The 22,293-nt window shown below is 45.8% G+C and overlaps 1 protein-coding gene across 8 annotated transcripts in view; it reads right to left on the reverse strand.

Annotated features, from left to right (window-relative positions):
* The window catches only part of LOC125294036 (IQ motif and SEC7 domain-containing protein 1-like), a 121,298-nt gene that overhangs the window by 37,047 nt on the left and 61,958 nt on the right, over nucleotides 1–22,293 (reverse strand). Inside the window, exon 1 of one of the 8 annotated variants that reach the window (XM_048242392.1) lies at nucleotides 6,641–6,823. The exons of the other annotated variants lie outside the window; for them this stretch is intronic. The gene's annotated coding sequence lies outside the window, so the exon portion shown is untranslated. Of the gene's footprint in view, nucleotides 1–6,640; nucleotides 6,824–22,293 lie in introns of those variants that run through there. 8 annotated transcript variants of the gene reach the window in all.

A 22,293-nucleotide genomic window follows, 5' to 3' on the forward strand; every position in this document is an offset into this window, starting at 1 on the left:
CAAGGTTGCCTCACAGTTTCAGGTCATGCTCTGACAGATGACAGTCAGATCTCTGAGATGACAGAGGTTCTGTTATTGATTAAGATGTGAAATGTGCATCCTGCCTGTAAGATGAATTATTAATCAGCAACGATCAACGCCTGCGTTTCATTGTGGCATAACCACCATCTTTGAGAGCCTCATCTGCTTGCCATAACTGTGTAGCACATCTTATAAATCCTGACATCTCGGACAGACAAGCTTTTCATACAAGATGAAGCATGTGTGTAACAGCCAGCAGTTTACAGTCATAAAAGCTTTGAATAATATTATCTTGGCGCAAGGACGATGGAGTTCCTGAAAAACAAATTTGTTTCAATACATCTTGCGGCTCAAGAAAATACAGTATATACGCCTATTTTTATTGTCGTAATTGAAACCACTGTTATTCCTGGTCAAACTTCAACCCAGTTAAGATGACGACTGGAAAGACGTCCTGGAGTGCCGGACTAAAATGTCCCCTCGACTGTGTTTTTGTGGATTTCACTTTGGATTCCTTGGTTTTCCCATGAATCTGTGCTGTCAGAGCTTGACTGGGCACCAGTGGGAAAAGCGTACTGACTGACACTGATCTACTGCTTTAAAGACCTAAAAGAATTGGACATTTGGAAATTGCTATTAAGACTATATATCTGAGCACTGTCTGGCACCCTGCGGTATCTCCAATGGTAATCCTGAGCAGTTACGGCTTCTTGCTTAGTCCATATCACTTGGTTGAGAGGTACTGTAGGACTTTTGCTAACTTCTGAGCGGACTCTCCAAAGGATTCGAAATGGCTCTCTGCAGTTATGATGTCATAGATGGGAATTCCAACTGGGGGCCCTCTTGGCTTATAAAACCCTGTTTCAATTCGTTGCACGTGGCCTGACTACACTAACCAACATCCCCCCACCCCCACGGCCCAAGCGCTCCCCTGAGCGTAAGAGGGGGCTTTACCGTTAACTTCATCATTTGCAGCTTTATGGCCGTGCCATTTCCAGAGCTCACTCACGCTCCCACTACACCCAGACACCAGATTTCCATTTCATCGGGGGGAAAACGTCTACGTTTCTGAAATTTCCAAGATTGCCAACGTCCCATGACTGTCCTATTAGGTCAACAAAAGGTTGAGGTGGGACTATGAGAAGGAAACTGAAACAGAGCTACTCCTAAAAAACCCTTCTGAATGTGTTAATGTGAACCAGGACTGCTCCTCAATGCTCCGGCCCATTCCCAGGAGCCTTTGCTAAGTGTGCTGTGTATCTCTGGACATCTATGGCCCCAGTAACCATGGCACAGTGATGTCAGGCTTCATTTCTCCACTTCTGCTTTCTCTGAAAAGGGGTGACACATGGAGACGGGCGTATAGCGAGCGAGTGAGCGTTCCGTTCCCTGAAAAATGGAAAATCAAATAAAAATGGCTGCAGGGAGACTGGAAGCAATTAAGCTGAATGATGTCATCATTCTATATGGCACAAAGACGCATTTGAAACCGAAACACACAGTACGGTTTCACACAGGCATGCTTACAGTAAGCCAGGAGACACAACGGCTTTAACATTCCTTAAAACAGACTTCAAATTTGAACCTTGATTTCCTCTTAAAGTATGAAATACTGATATACATTACAAAGCCTATAATTTGGAAGCAGACCTCTTTAATGTTGACTAGAATATCTTAAAGGCTCTCTAAGCAATGCTGGGTAATGTCATTTCTGTTCAAACAAAACAGAAAGCTAGCTTGCTACTTCCTCCCCTTCCCTCCCGTGCAATTGAAACTCTCCTAAACGTGGATCTCGTCGGTGATTTGCTGGAACAGTTTGTTATGTTTTTATGGGCAAGGTTTGCCCAAGTTGTTTTGTGGCTGTTTTTGGAGCCTGGGTTGTCCACAGAGATGAGATCACGTTTTTTACAGTGTATTCAGGACACAGGCAGATAGCGGATGGTGAGGTGATGTTTGCTGTAAGTGTAAGTATGTTTTAGCCTAAAAAACGTATGACATCGCTTAGAGCACCTTTAATGTCAGTATGTGGTAGTTAATGCCTTCCTTATACCTGAACCCATGTGTAAATGTACTTCATAGCTCTTTTAAAAACCCCTTTGAAAAGCTGAAGGGCTTCTGTTTCATAGTAGTACGTGCTTGCAGTTAGAAAAAAAACACTACTTTTGGAGCTGAGGTTTTCATACTGTTTTTGTGAGGCATATGTACTGTAGGAGTGTATGGATGTTGTGGTGTGATTGAAACACAGAGTGCCGTCGTGGTGTAAGCGCGCCTGGCCTGATGAGAGGTTATTCAAAATAGGGGTGCTGTCTCACTCTCCCCCCAGTCTTGACGACGCGGCAGTAGTGGCCATGGCAGATGTGACGCCTCTGGGCCTCGCAGCGGAGCCGTCGGAGATGACGATTCACTACGGCTCTCTGAAAACCACACACACACACACACACACACCACACCATGTGCCACCCATCTGGCTGAATAGGCTTTGCGCTCACTTGCTCTCTCTCTCTTGCATGTGTCTCTTTCAAATTCAAAATCAAAAGAGCTTTATAAGCATGTGCAAGTGACACAACAGCATTGCCAAGGCACATAACAATATATGACAAAAAAATGACTCTCTGAACACACCCAGACATCTCTCTCTAAAATGAATTCATTCTTTCTGTTTCTTTCTTTATTCTCTCTCTCTCTCTCTCTCTCTCTCTCTCTCTCTCTCTGTCTAACTACCTCTGCGTCACCTTTTTGAGTTTTGCAGAGCTACAAACTCTCAAACAAGCTTGATAGAAGAATCACAGTATAATGGCACATTTCCACCACAGTACCTCTCCCCTTCTCACCCATTTCGTCTGACCACACTAGGACACATCAGATACTGCTCTAACATCAGCAACATCAGCGAAGTGTGAGAGTCGATAACAAGTGAGCAAGAGGTGATAACGCCTCCTCAGTCCACCTAAAGGGTCAAGGGAACACACACACACACACACACACACACACACACACCACACCCAAGCAGTGAGTGTGAGAAGTGGAGACGGCTTTGACTCATGCAGCCTGCGGAGACCACTGGCAGAAGAAAAATCCCTCATCAGGAGTGTTTCCTTTGCATTCAATCATGAATGCAATCATCTATGGCCTCAGTGGCCCCTGCTGCCCGCCTCTCCGTCTGTCCCGCTGACTACCACGCAGTCTGGCCCTCAGTATGCCACAGCGGGCACCAAGGCAGCGGTGAGAGTGGTGAGCGCGTGGGCACGCAGTTGCAGTTGTTGTCCCACTCTGCTTGGGCACGCTGACATGACTACTCACTGGGCTTGACAAACACCCGCTGAGGAACTGCTGAGTCCCACAGGACTGGGTGCCTACCAGTCTTCAGAATCAGAAATCAGGGTTGGCCAGGTTTGCGTAAACGAACAAGGAATTTGACTCCAGTTAATCTTTGCTCTCAAGTACAACACTCACTTAACATATAAAGAATAAAAACAGAAAGGTCAGTAAGAAATATAAAAAATACTGTAATATTCAGAAGGCAAACAAGCTCCCGTCTCTCATCTGTATCTCTAGATAGAGAGACTCTCTCCAGAATGGACAACAACAACAACACGTTACATTTATATAGTGACACTCAAACTTTTTCTCGACACTCAAACAGTGATGCTCTGAAGGAGAGTAGCATTTCAGTGGAATATCCAAATGTAGTATTTTCTGTTCCAATGGTCTGAGAAAACCAATATCAAGAGTTGAATTATCTATTCTGAGACCCTACAGTGCATAACAAGTTCCTGAATAACCCCAACGGATCAGTCCAGGAATGAAAGACAAAAATCTGCACTACCTGCTGAACAGCTGTTCATGATTCCTCCCTTGCTTGTGTCTATACACATACACGCTGTCTAAGTGATTCTTAATATTTGGATGACTAATCCAGAGAAACGCCAGGTTTAAGGTGGATCATCTATTTATGGAGACGTTCTGCTCGCTCAGGTTTGTTCACTGGCCTATGTAAATACACACCTCTCTACTGCCCTGTCTTTTCTTCTCTTTCTCCATCTTCCTCTATCTTTCCTTCCATCTCTCTGTCTTTCACTCCCCCTGCTCTTTCATCATCTTCCTCTCTATCTCCCTCTCTCCATAAGCATCTTTCCCTCACTCCTTTCTCCATGTCATTTTCTCCCGCCCTCTCATTCTATCTGTCTGACTGTCTCTTTCTCTCTCTCTCTCTTTCTCCATCTCTCCCTCCCTCCCTTCCTCTATCTCTCCCCTTCTCTCCTGTCTTCTCTGGATCAAGTTTCATGGCCTCTCCTTGGGGCCCTCTAGGCTCTGTAGAGTTTACAGTGATAGCTCAGCAAAGGGCTGGATGGTTGTTCGCCCCCCTCTATCTTTCTCTCTCTCTCTCTCTCTCTCACTCGCTCACTGGCTGGGTCGGGATAAAAATAGCCCGACGCTCGCTCACACACAACCCCATGAGGTAAACACTGATTCAAACAGTGGGCACGGCCCTATGCACCAGGACAGCTGGGCGGCACTGTTTACTAGATGTGCTTGAGGAAAAGAGAGAAAAAAAATGAAACGTAATTACTAAGTCATGATGAACAAGCTCTTTGGGAGGGGGGTGCCATTTTGCCCATCCCAGGTCTCTTTGACCCTGGAGACTCTGATTCAATGAGGATTTAAAAAAAAAAAAAAAAAAAAATTTAATTAAGCAATAAAAATGACTGCATGAAGCAGTGAATAAACCCTGTGTGGATGGCTGGCATGCTCAGATAAATAGCAGTTGCGAGTGGAGGGGTAAGGTCATGATTCACAAGCTGACCAAGTGCAGTGCAGCACTGAGGGCCGGCGCATTGATGTGACCATGGAGAGAGAGAGAGAGAACACGTAAACACAGAGGAGGAGGAGGAGGAGGAGTGGATGACGAAGCTGCAGCAGAATAGTCAAGTTGCTGAATGAGACCTGGCACACTATGCCACCTGCTGGTCACACTAGACATCACATGTGCACAGTCAATCACTCAAGTGCTGCATGCACATAGTCACTCAAACTCACCTACACGTACATACACACACAGACACAGACACAGACACACCGTCCCTGAGCACACACACTCACTGTGTCAGGAGTACAAGTCATTTTTGTAGAGACGTACAAAACTGCACTTTCTCCTCCAGTCACGCCCTTCATAAAACAGCTCAGTTTAAGACTCACTATCTAGGCAACTCTGTGCCAGGAAAAAATAACTGAGTCTTTCACAGTTTATTTCCTCAATTAAACATTTAAACCACAAATGTCTATTTTCGGCCCTGACAACCTCATGTAAAACACATTGTGGATCTGAACAAAACAAAAAAACACAACGTTAACAATGTCATTACAAGATTTAATGATCCTTTAAATCACAAGATGTCTGCACATTGTCAAATGAGGGTGAATAACGTTATAATAACAATAACAGCCACAACGGATCAAAAAATGTAGGATTGAACAAGCTGAGCAGGCACTTTCTGACAGAAATACGAACACAAAATACAACAAGCTGGACCAGTGCCACACCATTCCTGGCAGACACTCCTCTCACAAACTAACAGTACCACAGTGACCCATCCATCACACACAGTCTCTCCTCCTTACTGTAAGACTTTCTGGCCTTCCTCCCTCTTTCTCTCCCTCCCCCCCTCCCCCCTCTGTCCGTCTTTCTATCGACATGCCAGACTTGCACATAAACTATGCAGACACTGGCCAAAACCAACACACATTGCAAAATTTGCAAGGCACCATGCATCTAAGAACTTTCAAAAGCGGGCAATTACGACGGTTTCTGTCGACACTTTAGAGATGACTGGCTTACAGACTGCTGGCATGCGTAGCATGGCTGGCAACACCACACCACACCACACCACACACCACACCACACCACACCACACACACACACACCAGAGAAGCATCTATTATTAAAAGGCAGATTGAAGCGCTGTGACGCCATGGTGGCAGCAGCAGCTGCTCTGGCTTGGCCTCAACATGTGATCAGCTGAGAGGGAGTAGGATCGGATGGGAACAGAACAGAGTGAAACAATACAAAAGCCCAGCGCACAAAGCAGCCGTCTGTGGAGCTGGAGGAGAGTCAGTGACATCAGTCGTCCGCTCAAGCGCTCATCCAGCCAAGCAAGCGGCTGAACTCAGGTCAACTGAATCATGACGTTTAACACACATTGACATTAAGGTATGTTTGAACGCAGCAGACAAGCACAAGCGTCAGCTCTAAGTAAACAAAATCCAGTCTTGTGATGAGATATTGGAGCGTGTGGGCACACATAAACAAATTGCACATTCTATCACTTCTCCTTGTTTGGATATCAAACAAGAACCATCCAATAAAGTGTGTGTAAGTGTGTGGACACAGTCAGAAAAACATGAGAACTACTCTTTGTTGGATTGGCAAACAAGAAACATCTGATAACATGTATAAAGACAACACCTTATAGTATAGCACTAGTATAGTATAACACTGTACAGTATACTATAATGCAACAGTATAGCACTGTATAGCATATTCTATACTTGAATTCTATACTAGACTAGAACAGCTTCAACACAGAACAGTATCTTCAAACTGCTTCTCTGCTTCACTTACCGTCTCCATAAATTCCAGCAATTACTTCTGCTGAATCTCCCCTTTCTACAGGGTTGGTCCTGAGTCAACTCTCCATGCACTCTGTGTGTCAGCCTGTGCGGGTGTGTTGTATGAGAGAGGGAGTGTGTGTCCGTGTGTGTGTGTGACGAGAAGGGTCCGGCTTTCCCGCACGTTGTCGACCCGTAGCCTGCTGTGCTCTACCCACCAGTGGGGCGAGGCATCCTGGCCCTCCTGCCCCGCGGGGCTGAGACACTGGGGCTATTGAGCAGCATCGGCGGGGCACCTCCCAGCGCGGCAGTCTACACTGGCTCGGGGCATTGTTTACGTTGGCACCACACATAAAGGCAGCCTTTCTCGTGCCCTTTGCTTGACGTCGGACTTTTTCCACCTTGGATGAGGAGGGGAGGGGGCTGGGGTGGTTTCGGTCACAGTGTGCCGGGGCCCCCATGTAGTGTGCAACGTGTAAAACTGTCAAAACGTGTTGGGCACCAGGACAGGGGGAACGTCCACAGGAGAAATTGTTTACGGGAAGGCCGCGCGTTAAAATGATGATGATTACAATAAAAATGCTATAAAATACAGACAGTGGACAAGCCAGACAGATCTGAATGGACACCAGTGAAAAACTCACAGACACAGGTGAACATCTGAGTGAAAAATACTGCATCTATAACTCACTATGTCCATTAAGGAAGTGGGTGGATGTCAAACATAAATCATACGTGGTTCACTACACACTCATGCCAAATACTTTAATGCCAGTGACCTTCATGGTTTGGCAAACTGTAGGATCTCAAATTAGTCATGAAAACAATCACTCATTAAAGGGGGATTTCTGGGAATGATCAACTACAGATGTCAGACTTTGGCCGATGGCACAAAAATTCACAGCTCACCAAGGAGTTACTTAGCTCTCCTAAGTTATTCTCTTCCCTTATTAGGGGGTAAAAACGTAGGGGCACATCTCACAAAAACAACAAATTATGGAATGTAAACTTCAAGGCTTGTATCAGATACAGTATGCCAGGAACACTAGCTTCAGTAGCTTCAGTTTTAAATGCGTGTTAGGAGAGAAACACGAAATACAGGGGGAGTACTGGAAACACATGTTTTTGACCTTAAAGGCCAGACCCTGCCCAGGACTGATAGCAGCTTCTCTGCTCATTAGGAAGAAGGCCAAAGTTAGCAGGACACATGCTAAAGCACCCTGCATTGCCCGAGGCTAATTGCACCACATGACCACTCCGGACAGTCAGATGTTTTTGGGGCGAAATCGTACAGTCAGGATTTAAAGCCACTTGTCAGAGGATATCCTGCCCCGATGCTAACCTGCTCCCCTTTTTCCAAAACATCACAGATTCTAGCTGACACAGGCGTGCAAAACCAAACAGTTCTGTCCATCACAGGATAACATTATGATGAGCCTGTTGTTTTCAAAAGGCCAACAGATCACTGTTTATTTTCTTACATAGACTGTATCTATGTATGGTCTATGAACAGTAGGTTTTTCAGTGTTATGAGGATAGACTTCCATTTTGAGCGCACTTCAATAGTTATGACAAGCCTCTCATGAAATAATGGAGGTTGCCATTTCAACAGTACACTTCACAGCTACGACCAAAGTCAGAGAAACAGCCTGTGCAAAATGTTTAAAAATAATTTTTCCATACCTGTCAGCAAAAGTATTTTCCATCAGGTGTGAATTTAATAGATGACTAAATTATGACTCATCACTAAAACAAACACAGCCTGCCAAGCAAATAAGACCGAAATGACTGCATCTGAAATGTCAAGTGTTTCAAAACCATCTCTGTCTTCAGAACACACTGGGCACATTTGTGTGCTGCGAGTTGTCTGTGCGACTGTGATGTGGATCCCTGAGCTGGCAGATTCCATTCATACCTCTCTGCCCTGGACTTTCCTGCAGGAACACGAGTCAGCACAATCTAACGTTTCATCCTCCACTGTACCCGAGAGCCTGAAGGGCGACGAGGAAGGAAAGCCTGCCGTGTACAAGAATTCACCGTTAACAGGAAAAGGAATCCTCAGATCGAAATGAAATCCCATGTCCCAGGCCTTTAGTGTGGGGGAAAATACCAATAAAACACATTAAATAAAGTCTATTTATTTATTTATTTATTATATAACTATAATGAATATATCAGCAGTTACAGCTTTTTTAGCTGAAACCTAGTTGATACACTGCATGCATACATTGTATGATATCTAAATTAATAAATACAGATTAATATGATTGATATGTAATGTCCATTAGATTTTAAGTGTGTTATCACTGAAATACTAGTGATCATTAGACCATCGGCAGCCCCTTCAACACTATGGAAATACACACACACACACACACACACACACACACACACACACACACACACACACACACACCACACACACGTCAGGACAGCAAACCGGCTGCTGCACACTGCCTGTTGGTTCAACACACAACTGGTCTGGAAATTCTGCAGTGGACTGAGACCTTTGTTCTCCAGGCCTGTAACCTGTACATGATATGGTAACTGCAAATCCTGTGAACTAACGCTAACAAACATCAACACTATCTCTCGTCAGATTCCCATGGCAACCCAATTCTGTATAAATAATAATACAAAAACATTCCCATCATTCAAAGTGGTAGTTGATTCTAGGAGAGGCCTTTTGAGTTTTCAGGCACTGCAGTGCTCTAAATCCATTCCCATGTCTGTGGAGACAGGCCGAGTTCCATCGCTGCAGCGCTCCGATTCCGAACACATTCCCATATCTATGGAGACGGGGAGTTCCATCACTTAGTGTTCCATTTCATGTTGATATTGTGTGACAAGGGTTTGTTTGTGTTCCCAGCTGATAGACAGTCGTTGGACCTGTTTGGATACGTCCCCACCCTTATGAGCTGGGTGGTTAGCATTTCAGTTCAGTATTTCAGCAACTGCCCCTCTTGACTCTGCACATTTCACCAATATACAGTAGAAGACAATTGTTTGTGTGTATGTGTGTCTGTTAGAAGGAGAGAGTGAGTAAGAGAAAGACAGTGAGGGAGAAAAAGAGAGAGGGAAAGTAAAGAAACGAGTATAGCCGTCATAAACATCTGCCACGTAGGAAAATGAAGCTTTTCCATGAGACTGTTCTTGTTTTAAAAAAGAAACACTGTTTCCACAGCCATCGAGCAAACAGTAGCCCACTGTGTATGCGTCAGGAACTTCTCTAGTGAGTTCTTGTACAGATTCAGAGACACCCAGACCCCAATTATAACAATCACAACTTATTATAACGATTTCTCACCATCCCAACAGAAGAACATTGTTTTGATTTCATAATCCCTGTACAGTACTTTACTAGTAACAGAGGAATGGGGAGACATGACGTTTTCTTTAGAAAATGGCTTAATGTTTGCAATTAGTCTGGCACCTACGTCAGTGGAAGATTTCTTTTTTGATATAGAAAAGAAAGAAACAAGGACATTAAGTTGCTTGTTTTAAAAAATAACATTACATAAAAATATAGAGGATGTGATGGATTTGCCGCAGCAGCATAACTGTCCCTCGGCATCTATAGTATATCATCTACCAGACAGTAGCATAACAATTAGAAATGAACATCATTAAGCATGAGTAGAATCAAATCAAAGAAACAATTTTGGGAACTAAATATGAGGCTAATGAGAATGCTCAGGGTGGACTCGGGGTCGACTCTGACACGGACCCATGCCAGATCAGGGCCAAATCTGGTCCACTGTCTCTTGCGGATGATCTGGAATGAGTCATAAGTGTCTCCTTCTATTCATCTATTAAGTACTGAGGATGCTGGCTTCGTCTCCTGTTGTTTTGTGCACACCATACTATTTACTCAAATTAATTTCCTAATCTGAAATGGAACCAGGCTTTTGAACCGTCTTTAAACCATTAAGTGCATTTCCATAAAGTTGGCAAAAGAAAGTATATATAAAAAAAATAAAAAATAAATAAAAAAAATTATATATATATAACTTTTTTTTAGCAAGTTTGAGTAGAGTTATGCAACAGTAAGAGAAGACGTATGCTGTCCAGACACAGCCATGTGTATTTTTGGTTTTGTGCAGATAAATCGGACTCTACTTATCCTGCCGTACGGTGCAGGCGAGGCGATGTCGATGATGCCCGAGTCTCCCGCAGACCCTCAGAGGCCCTCAGGAGGCGGCCTACTTCCCCCCTCACCAGACCCCATTCATTATCATCTCGTGCAATGCCGGTGCAGAGCAGAGCAGATCAGCAAGCCTCGCCATTGCGTAATTAATCCTGCTCACTACAAAAGCAAGCCAGAGGCCATGCATTGCAATGAGTGCTGGACATCCACCTAGCCTTTGAACCCAGGGAAGGGACAGTACATAATGGCATCAGCCTGACTGGAAAGAAGGGGACCCCTCCACCCCTCCACCCCACCCTCTCAACCTCCCAAGTGCTTTTAATCTGTGCTAATGATGAGGCCATGGAGGCCATTCATTCTGTAAACAACCACAATTAGTTTAGATCAGCAGTTCTTCCCGGATGAGTTGAGGAAGGGAAAGGACTGAAAGGGGGCTGGGGGGTGTTGGAGGGCTTGAGGCTGTTTGTGAGGCTTCATCTCAGTAAATCAATGTGAGCTCATCAGCTAAAGCGTGCTGAAGTAGAGGGCTGGAGACAGTTAAATTGAAAAGATGCAAACAGAGCGGAAAGGAGGGAGTTACTCACAGCAGGTGTGAGCTGCAGCATAGAGAACCACCATCTGCCTTCTCCGTATGAAATAGAGGTGATGCAAAAAACTCCGGAGAGAGACAGACAGACTCTCTTCCTCACACAACTCTGTTCCTCTTAGTGAGGCTCAGGGAATGACAACCACCTGTCCCAAAAAATGGGGGCGACTACAAACCAAGACAAGAAAACACAAACCAACTTCATGGGCCACAGCAAAAATGAAAAAAATCTACAAAACTTCACCAGCAGCAAAACTTTATCCCTACTGGATGCCCAGCAAAGACTTAAAGAAATAGAAGCCGGATTGCAAATGTAGCAATTCCTCCTCTCACCACTCTACCACCACCCCCCGATCCCCTCTATGACGTTGCCAAAGAAACCAGCTGATTCTGAAGTCCACATTTGGCCCAGATCTTTTAACATGTTAGCACATTAGCATAGCTGCTTGGTGCGGATCAGTTGGCGGCTATCGAAGACCGGGCCACTGCGGAATTGAGTCATCATCATCCCACAGTCCATTTCAGCTCGGCACAGCTCCTGTACTGGACAACCCCTCTGCAGCACCACTGACCGTCAGACTCCCTTGCTAGGAGCGGTCAGCAGTAAACAGCTCTCGTAATGCAATCATGCCATCTCTCTCTGTGAGACAACACCCACTACTACAACACTCCTACGCACCAAAGTCACCCCGCAGGACAGGGTTAAGAAGGTAAACAACGCCTCATGTGTTACATCTGTGAGACACAACAAACAGCCTCCACACAGCATGAGTTCCTGTATGTAAAATATTTCCTCTTAGCCGTCATATACAGTAAAAGTCCATCTATATTAGCTCTGTTAGACACTAGTCACACAGCAGGAGTCCACCCACCTACACACACATACATACATACATACACCTGTCTGTTCCTATAGCTACCATATACAGTACGTATCCATCCCTATTACCACTGTGAGAAACGGCAAACAGTAGGCTCAAGAGTCCACCTACTGTACCTCTACACAAGTCGATCCTCCTAATGTCCATATAATGTTACATTTCCATCTACATTACCGACGTCCACAAGTCTGTTTTTTCCCTAACAGCCACATACTGTAATTATGCATTATACAGTATTTCCTCTGTTACACCACCAAACAGTAGTCACTCGTGGAAGAGTCCAGTCCACCTACCTCTACACACATCTGCCCTTCCTCCGTCTTGGGTCAGATACGGTACATATCCGTCCAGGCTGTCATGGGTGCTGGAGTGTGTGTGCCTTGGCTGGGCTGGACTGGGCTGGACTGACCTGGGAGGTGGCTGGGGTCTGGCTGGCTGCTCCTGGGCAGGAGGAGGAGCAGGGATGCTGGGTGGCCACAGAGGAGCTCTGCCTGATGGGCTTCACTGGTCAGCACATTCCCATGAGCCCCCACCCCCCAACCCCACTAAGCTCTCCCTGCGGCTCTCTCCCTCCTACCTCCCTCTCTCTTGGACTCCCCAGCTGCTGGGGATCTGTTTCTCTCACCACCAACCCCCACCGCACACACACACACAAACACACACACACACACACACACACACACTCTCTCTCTCTCTCTCTCTCCTTTGGTGTTTTTCTCAGTGCATTTCATTCACTTTGACACATTCATTTGTGGTCTGACAGCTGATTTTTTCATATATTGCTCTAACCACCAACCCCCTCCACCACACACTCGGTCATGTGCTCTCTGATGTATTCCGTTACAGTTTTTTGATGCTGCACACTTTCTTCGCCAACCCTCTCTTTGACGTTTTTCTCTCCCTCCCTTTCTTTTCTCTGTCTTCTCTCCATCTTTCTCTCCAGTGTTGTTCTTACCGGTAATGCAGGTCTCATATTCACTTTGATTCCTGCAGTCTTTCATTCAGCCGTCTCTCTATAACCACCAATATCTTTTCAGTCTCTCTCTCTCTACACACTTCTCTCTGGTTCTATCAATCCATGCCTACATGGGATCTGTGCTAGCGTTACCCCATCATATTTGACTGACACACACACACACACACACACACATACATACATACATACATACATACATACATACATACATACATACATACATACATACATACACCTGTCTGTTCCTATAGCTACCATATACAGTACGTATCCATCCCTATTACCACTGTGAGAAACGGCAAACAGTAGGCTCAAGAGTCCACCTACTGTACCTCTACACAAGTCGATCCTCCTAATGTCCATATAATGTTACATTTCCATCTACATTACCGACGTCCACAAGTCTGTTTTTTCCCTAACAGCCACATACTGTAATTATGCATTATACAGTATTTCCTCTGTTACACCACCAAACAGTAGTCTCTCGTGGAAGAGTCCAGTCCACCTACCTCTACACACATCTGCCCTTCCTCCGTGCGGTCAGATACGGTACATATCCGTCAGGCTGTCATGGGTGCTGGAGTGTGTGTGCCTTGGCTGGGCTGGACTGGGCTGGACTGACCTGGGAGGTGGCTGGGGTCTGGCTGGCTGCTCCTGGGCAGGAGGAGGAGCAGGGATGCTGGGTGGCCACAGAGGAGCTCTGCCTGATGGGCTTCACTGGTCAGCACATTCCCATGAGCCCCCACCCCCCAACCCCACTCGCTCTCCTACGGCTCTCTCCCTCCCTACCTCCCCTCTCTCTTGGACTCCCTCAGCTGCTGGGGATCTATTTCTCTCACCACCAACCCCCCACCGCAACACACACACAAACACACACACACACACACACACACTCTCTCTCTCTCTCTCTCTCCTTTGGTGTTTTTCTCAGTGCATTTCATTCACTTTGACACATTCATTCGTGGTCTGACAGCTGATTTTTTCATATATTGCTCTAACCACCAACCCCCTCCACCACACACTCGGTCATGTGCTCTCTGATGTATTCCGTTACAGTTTTTTGATGCTGCACACTTTCTTCCGCCAACCCTCTGCGCTGACGTTTTCTCTCCCTCCCTTTCTTTCTCTCTGTCTTCTCTCCATCTTCTCTCCAGTGTTGCTCTTACCGTAATGCAGGTCTCATATTCACTTTGATTCCTGCAGTCTTTCATTCAGCCGTCTCTCTATAACCACCAATATCTTTTCAGTCTCTCTCTCTCTACACACTTCTCTCTGGTTCTATCAATCCATGCCTACATAGGGTCTCTGTGCTAACGTTACCCCCCCATCATATGTGACTGACACACACACACACACACACAAACGCAAACACACGTGCACGGAAACACACGCATGCACACACACACATTAATGCACACTCACACACATGCGCACGCAAACACACACACACACACACACACACGCATGCACACACACACACACACACACACGCATGCACGCAAACACACACACGAATGCACACTCACACATACACATAGATTAGTTCAGCTGTTTGTGTTGATCTGAGGGCTCTGGAGGGAGGTGTCTGGTGGCTGCGCTGTTGCTGCTGCTGCTGTTCTGAAGGTCAGCCAGCCGGGGCTTATTTCTCTCTGCCCTTCCCGTCGTCCACCCCTCAGCCCTGGCCCTGATTGTGAAACCGAGAGCCTTGGAGGCCAGGGAGGGCATTAGCGTGCCATCAATAACCCAGCAGACTCCAGGGCCAGTTGCCCACAGGGCAGCTGCTCACCCAAGAGCTCGCAGCCATTAGGGTTGCCGGTGAACAGCGACACCCTGCTGGTTACTCCCGGTCAAACCACAGCCTACCACTGCTGGTCCACTGACACAACACAGCCATGTACAGTATGTCCAGGGGTCACTGGTCCAGTGTCACCCTGCAGACTCAAGGCCTGCTGGCCATGATGCACCCTGCCTCCTCTCGGTTAACCTTTACAGCTGCTGGTCTAATGGCACTCTATTACTATTTCGCTTCATTTTGGCTTACCAAATTTTAGAAACGGTTTACCGTTAATCTTAACTTCTATTAATTACTATATAGTCTGTAAGTCGCTTTGGACAAAAGTGTCTGGTAAATACAATAACCATAACCACAACCATAACTCTGTAATGTCTAGAGCCACTAGTGTCCCACAGCACCCTCACCCTCACCTGTCCACAGCACCCTCACCCTCACCCTCACCTGTCCACAGCACCCTCACCCTTACACTCACATGTCCACAGCACCCTCACCCTTACACTCACATGTCCACAGCACCCTCACCCTTACACTCACATGTCAACAGCACATGGTTTTGAAGGAAAAAGATGGGAAGGGAAAACATGAATGAGCTCCAGTTCAGCCAGCATGGGGCAGGAAGGAGAGATGAATCTCGTTATCATCACAGCCCACACAGCTCTGGAGCAGGAGCAGGAGCAGGAGCACTGCAGAGGGGCCGCACGCTGCCGACGCCACACAGGAAGCCATTTGCAGGAACCCGGCAATTCCAGGAAAAGAACTGCCAGAGCCTCCATCCTTCATGAGGGAGAGGACATAAAACCTCCCACTTCATCCCCCTACACACACACACGCAGACGCACACACACACACGCAGACGCAGACGCACACACACACACACACACACATGCAGACGCAGACGCACACACGCAGACGCAGACGCAGACGCGACGCACGCACTCTCTCACTCTCACTCTCTCACACGCACACACACACACAGACTTGTTTTATCTGGTGAGACAGTGACAAATATGTCAGCAGCTTGAGGTCTACAGGGAGGAAGCCAGAGATCTGTTCCACTCACAACCGTAAGAGTCTGTAAGGTTCTAGGAGAGCACTGATGACCGGATTTGCAGGGTATCTGCTGGGTGAGCCCAACCCAGCTATGATGGGGAAACACCAAATGCACTGTACGCCAGAGAGTACTGGTATGCTTTATAGAAACTGAAATTAAACAAGAGCTGTGACATGACTGCAGACCTTTGCCTCTATATTTGGACAGTAAAGAAAGTGAAAGAATAGTGACCCTCTGGCTTGTGTGAAAATCTGAAGTAAATCAAAACAGTATTTTCTTAATTAGTGTGCGGTCACACACACGCAGACGGACAGACGGACAGACGGACCTAACTACAATACCTTCGGTCCCCTGTTTGGTGCGAGTGTAATAAAAACGTGTTCATTTCCTGTTTGCAGTGTCACTGTTGCACCGTTTTTTTCTCTCCAAAGTCCGTCATAACTGTGACCATGACGAGAGTGTAGGCAAACCATAACCCTCACCAAGCAGCAGCAGACAGGCTTTCTAAAGAGGTGTCAAAACATCTATATATTACTACTAATTCACACATGTACTGCACGTCCCATATAATTACAACTGTGTAAGGTGGAGGTGGAGCTCGCAGCTCCAGTGGAGAATGGGAGAGAGCAGACAGTACAGTAGGCTGGCACAGCAGGCTGGCAGAGGGTTGGCACAGCCCCATCTTATGGGTCAACACAGCCCTCCGTCTGGGACAGCTGTTTTACAGCTGTGGCCAGTGGCCCATGGACCGGTCAGGCTCAGTACAGCACTACACTGTGCAGTGTGTCTGCTCTACCCACCTGCCTGAGTGCATTTATATCTGGGGCCTATTGCACAAAAGCAGAATTAAGACATCCGGGATAAGTTACTGAGCTGCGCTCAATGAATCCAAAACAAGGGCGTACAGGCTTAATTGGTTGCACAAAGACCAAGCCAGGATGAGCAGACAAGGATTCATCAAGCCAGGTGAAACCCATCCTGGATAAGGGCGCGCTCACGGCTCCCTCAAATAGACCCCGCCACCGATCACAGATTCACTGATTCACCATGGCAACTAGCGGCTTCATTGCTTCTTCTAAGGTGTGAAGTAGGTAGCGATAGCCTTTTCACAATAGCAACAAACAGCAACACCTCTGTTTAGGAGAATATTGCAGCTAGTGCCGCGACCACCACGCGCGAAATGGTTAGGCACTCCCGTGACGTCACATTGTCGTATGACAGGTCGGGAATGGTGAGTAGCATATGTAAGAGTTAATTAATGATCACAAACGTTTAAATAATGACAGTGGGTCTAGGTATATGTGATAACAATGTGTAGTGGGCAGTGGAATAACTATTGGTTTCCGTTTGTGGTGACTGCTGACTGAGATAAGGGATGAGATTAAATAGATCCTGGAACTTAGCCTGGTCTGGAGAAGGCTAGCTCCACAGAATAAATCGTCATGGTAATTTATACCATAACATATCCTGCTGCCCCCTATCCCGCTTTTGTGCAACTGGATCACAGATAAATTGAGCCAGGATAACCAAGATATCCCGGCTTAATCCCTTATCCTAGTTTTGTGCAATAGACCCCTGGTTTAAAGCAGCTTGACTTTGTTTCAGGGAGAGCAACTGGAGTTGGATTTTAATCACTCATATGCATTTTAACAGAATTTATGTGTGTGTGTTTGTGTGTGTGTGTGTGTGTGTGTGTGTGTGTGTGTGTGTGTGTGTGTGTGTGAGAGTGAGAGAGAGAGAGAGAGAGAAATACACATTAGGATCTGCCCCAAATGTCTTTTAGCACAGTAATGCAACAATAAGCATGATATTAGTAAAACAACAAAAGCCTAACTATAATCAAAACAGAGGAGTATGTACTCCATCCACTGTGCAATCTAATGTGCAGGTTTTTAAAATACTGTAGGTGTAGACACTGATTACAACACTATTTAAAAGACAATGAGTGAGGGAGAGTATACTGGGTAGTGTTGATAGATGTTTGCAGAAGAAGTTACTCATTCTCCTTCATTAGAGGAGGTGGGCACAGTAGCCTTTGCAGGCTTCTATTAGAGGCATGCGAACACATGGGCAGTTAGTGCTTGGTTACAGGTTCAAACAACTTAAAACAGGCCTGAGATTTCACGAAATTGGGAGATATGTGTATAAGAAAGCGAGAAAGCAAGAAAGCAAGAAAGAAAGACAGAAATAAAGAAAGAAAGACCATGAATAAATAAATGAAAGACCATAAAGAAAGAAAGTAATAAAGACCAAGGGAGTATTTTATATGTATTACATGATGCCTTTATAATCATTATTTCTTTAAATCATTATTTCTTCACCATTATTACTGTTATAATGTGATCTCTTATTCATTGCTGCTACTTTGAGTTGAACTGGATTGGACTGAATTGGAGAATGTGTGCTAAATAAAAAGAGAGGCAGACAGCTGCTGAAAAAAAAAGAAAAAAAGGCAGACAGCTGCTTAACTGGACATAACGAAAGACAGAGAGAAAGAAAACTAGAGAAAGAGAGAGCGAGAGTTGGTGAGCAGGACTGAGAGAAAGAAACAATGAGAAATAGAGTTGCTGAGCAGGACATCTGCTAAACTACAGCGTGCTCCATGCACAGGTCACTAAACATGGATGAACGCCTACCCAGGGAAGCATGAAGCTGGAGAGCTGTTGGGCAGACTATACAAAAATTCATCATCTGGGCATTGATTGGAAGAAACCATTAGCACTGGACAGTAAAACTTTACGACGGGACTGTGTCATTCCACATGGACACATAATCAATTTCTAATGAATCAGTTTAATGAAAATACAGCAGAAATAATGGAAAAGGTCAAACTCACTCACTCATTACTTCTCAATGATGAACATAAACTAAATCACCAAATATCATATACTGTAAATATATATAAAATACTAATACAACCTAGTAAAGCACATAAAGCAGTGTGATGCTAAAAATAAAGAAATATAAAGAAATGACATCTACTATACAGTATCAGACTACACAGTATGATTTCATACTATATAGCCCTCTGGCCAAGGGAGTTCCTCAGTGCTGTAGCACCACATAGAGGCAGCATTGCCAGTAGCAGTTTCACAACCCCCCTCAGGAGAGCCCCTGCTGTGACCCTGGGGTCCAGTGGGGGCTTTAAATACTCGGGCTGCCCTTCAGTGTGCCTGAGGAAAACTGTGGTCGTGCCAGGGCTCAACAGATCTCTCCGTGCCGTAGCGAGCCATGAGGCGCGAGCTGCACACACTAAATCATGAATGAGAGGAGCAGATCGACTTTCAGGGTTCCAGACCTGTACTCATCAGCTCAACACTTGTGGAGTCACACGTGCAGAGGGACAAGTCATGCAACAACCCTCAGCAAGAAGAGACACACTACTGAAGAAGAAATGGCGTGAAAACAGTCCCAGAGTCTCACTTACTCATGAAAATGAGGATTTTCCTCAAATTTACCATTAGGGGGAGCAAGTACATCGCAATCGGTTCCCCTTCGACGGGAGGATAATTACCAGCCCCAAAACCAAAATATATAGTTCATTTTCATAAGATAATCCATTCCCAGGCTGGCAAGCGCATAGTTTATACATTAGAAATGTCCAAATGAGGGCAGTAAATTTCACATTTATTACGCATGAAGTGCCATGGCTGTGAAGTCAAAAAATACGGCACTAATTTTTACAGTTGTTCTGGGCTTTCTAGTTCAGAGTACCCGTACCTCTACAAATGAGATGGGTGGAGATGAGGAGAGAAAGAGAGCAAGAGAGAAGAGAGAAGAGAGAGAGGAGAGGCATAAAGAGAGACTGAATTATAGAGAGAGAGAGAGAGAGAGAGAGAGAGAGAGAGAGAGAGAGAGAGAGAGAGGAGAGGCATAAAGAGAGACTGAATAATAGAGAGAGAGAGAGAGAGAGAGAGAGAGAGAGAGAGAGAGAGAGGGGGGAGAAGGAAAGAAAGAGAGAAATGAAAAGATAGAGAGGGCGCAAGAGAAGAAAAGAGAGAGAGAGGGATAGAGGGTCACTACAGGGAGCTCATTACCCCTGTCTGGTGCATGTAGGCTGGGCTACACTGGACCGCGAGAACAAGAAGACTGGATCAGCGAGGCTGACACCGCAAACACTGTCATGTCTGACTTCGCTTGCGACACCAAAGAGAGCGTCCAAGGCGTAGCATGAAGCTAGGAGGCAGAACCAGATCACGATGAGTCTGATTATGTTCTAGTGTCTCCTGTGGATTGTATATTCTATATGTTGCTGTATGGTGAGATATAATGTGTACCTGTTTTAGTCTCACAACATCAAAAGAAAACTCAGACTATCAGGCTGTGATGAACAGAGAAGAAGGGACAAAGAATGAATGAGGGAATCGTGGCTTTGGAGGGCTTTGGGCTTGTAACCGGAGGGTTGCCGGTTCGATCCCCGACCAGTAGGAACGGCTGAAGTGCCCTTGAGCAAGGCACCTAACCCCTAACTGCTCCCCGAGCGCCGCTGTAGCAAGGCAGCTCACTGCTCCGGGTTAGTGTGTTCTTCACCTCACTGTGTGTTCACTGTGTGCTCTGCGTGTTCACTAATTCACGGACGGGATAAATGCAGAGACCAAATTCCTTGTATACGCCAGTATACTTGGCCTAGAAACCTGATTTACATTTACGAATACAAGAATACAATATCTAAAGAATATATCTGCTAGCAGTATAATAATATGGAAATAATTATAAATAAACAAAACAACATCAAACAAACGTAGAAAACAAAACCTATTCAGGCTTGGCTTTACGGTCACCACTCAGTCATTGGCTATTGATGTGAAGCTCAGGGAATGGTAAAATGGTTCTGAGACTTTGCATGTGGAGCTTGAAGCTTGGTTAAAAGGTTCACATTTAAAACGCAAACTTCCTGAGGAGGAACACAAAGCCCCCTTGAGCCAAAGGAGCAACAGAACAGCCCTTTAATGACTGTTTTCCTCGGCTCTGTGTCAGCCTTCATGACAGCCCTGTAATTTCTGCTGCTGCACTTTCCACCTACAGCACAAGAGTTGAGGGCACAGTGTGTGCATGTGAGTGAGTGTGTACTGTATGTGTGTGTGTGTATGTGTGTGTGTGTGTGCATGTGTGTGAGAGTGTGCATGTGTGTTTGTGTGCAAGTGTGCGTATGTGTGTGCGTACATGTGTGTGTGCGTGTGTGTGTGCATGTGTGCATGTGTGTGTGTGCATGTGTGTCTGTGAGAGAGTGCATTTGCATGTGTGTGTGTGTGTATGTGTCCCTCTGCATCCTAGCTGAGTTTACACAGCTGACCAGCAGGGCCTTAACCTCCACGGGGGACAGAAACACAGAGGGGTGGCCTGCACCACATAACCCCACACAGCAGCTGGATCTGGGACCGATGTGGCCCAAACGTGGCCTGTGTCCCTGCCTGCATGAAGATCCACCATTCCACTGACTATAGGCCACAGGTTAGATAAGCCCATGGATGAACTACACCACTGAGGAACAGACGGCACTGTGAGAACAATGGTCATGCCAAGGTTTCTCCGAGACCACTGTTGATCAAATAATGTTGCATAACATCATTGTATATTGCGAACAATGATTGAGAAATTATGATTTTGAACACTCTCTCACTCTCTTATTTACCATGACGTAGCAAGATGACTCCTTAAGACCAGTCAACTTGGATCATTTCCAGGACCAGAAGTTTCTCAGAGAGATTACTGATTAACGACAACATTCATTATAGTCTGTAGATTAACCACAGTTCTGTTGCCGGTGTGATGCATTATTATCCTGGTTCTGGCCAAGACAAAAGGCACGGGCCTCCAGGGGACACTAAAGGAGTGGACGGCTGGCCGTTGTAGACATTAGGGTGGTGAAGTTAATCAGACAGCCCAAACAGACAAGCAGATTGATTGGGCTGTTCCCTTCCATGCTATGAACGCTGGGACAGTTGGTAAGGGCCATTCATCAGTTACTGCTAGCTGGAGGGATTGCTTCTTCTGCTTCCGGTGAATATGAATGTTCTCCCGTCGCAAGCTGACAACGACTATTGGCCAAACGATAACGACTCGTCTGTCTTCTGTTGGCTCCTCAGCTTCGTTATCTACTCTTAGAGAAAAGAGTAATCTGCAATGAATGTGTAATAGCTCGGCTCTCTCAAAGAGCGATGCATCATTTTCTCCTTTTCTCCCAGACTACCACACACGCTGTGGCGCAGGGGATTAATCACTTACACGAC

This window comes from Alosa alosa, chromosome 4 (assembly GCF_017589495.1).
Source record: "Alosa alosa isolate M-15738 ecotype Scorff River chromosome 4, AALO_Geno_1.1, whole genome shotgun sequence".
In the NCBI taxonomy this organism is placed as follows: Eukaryota; Metazoa; Chordata; class Actinopteri; order Clupeiformes; family Clupeidae; genus Alosa; species Alosa alosa.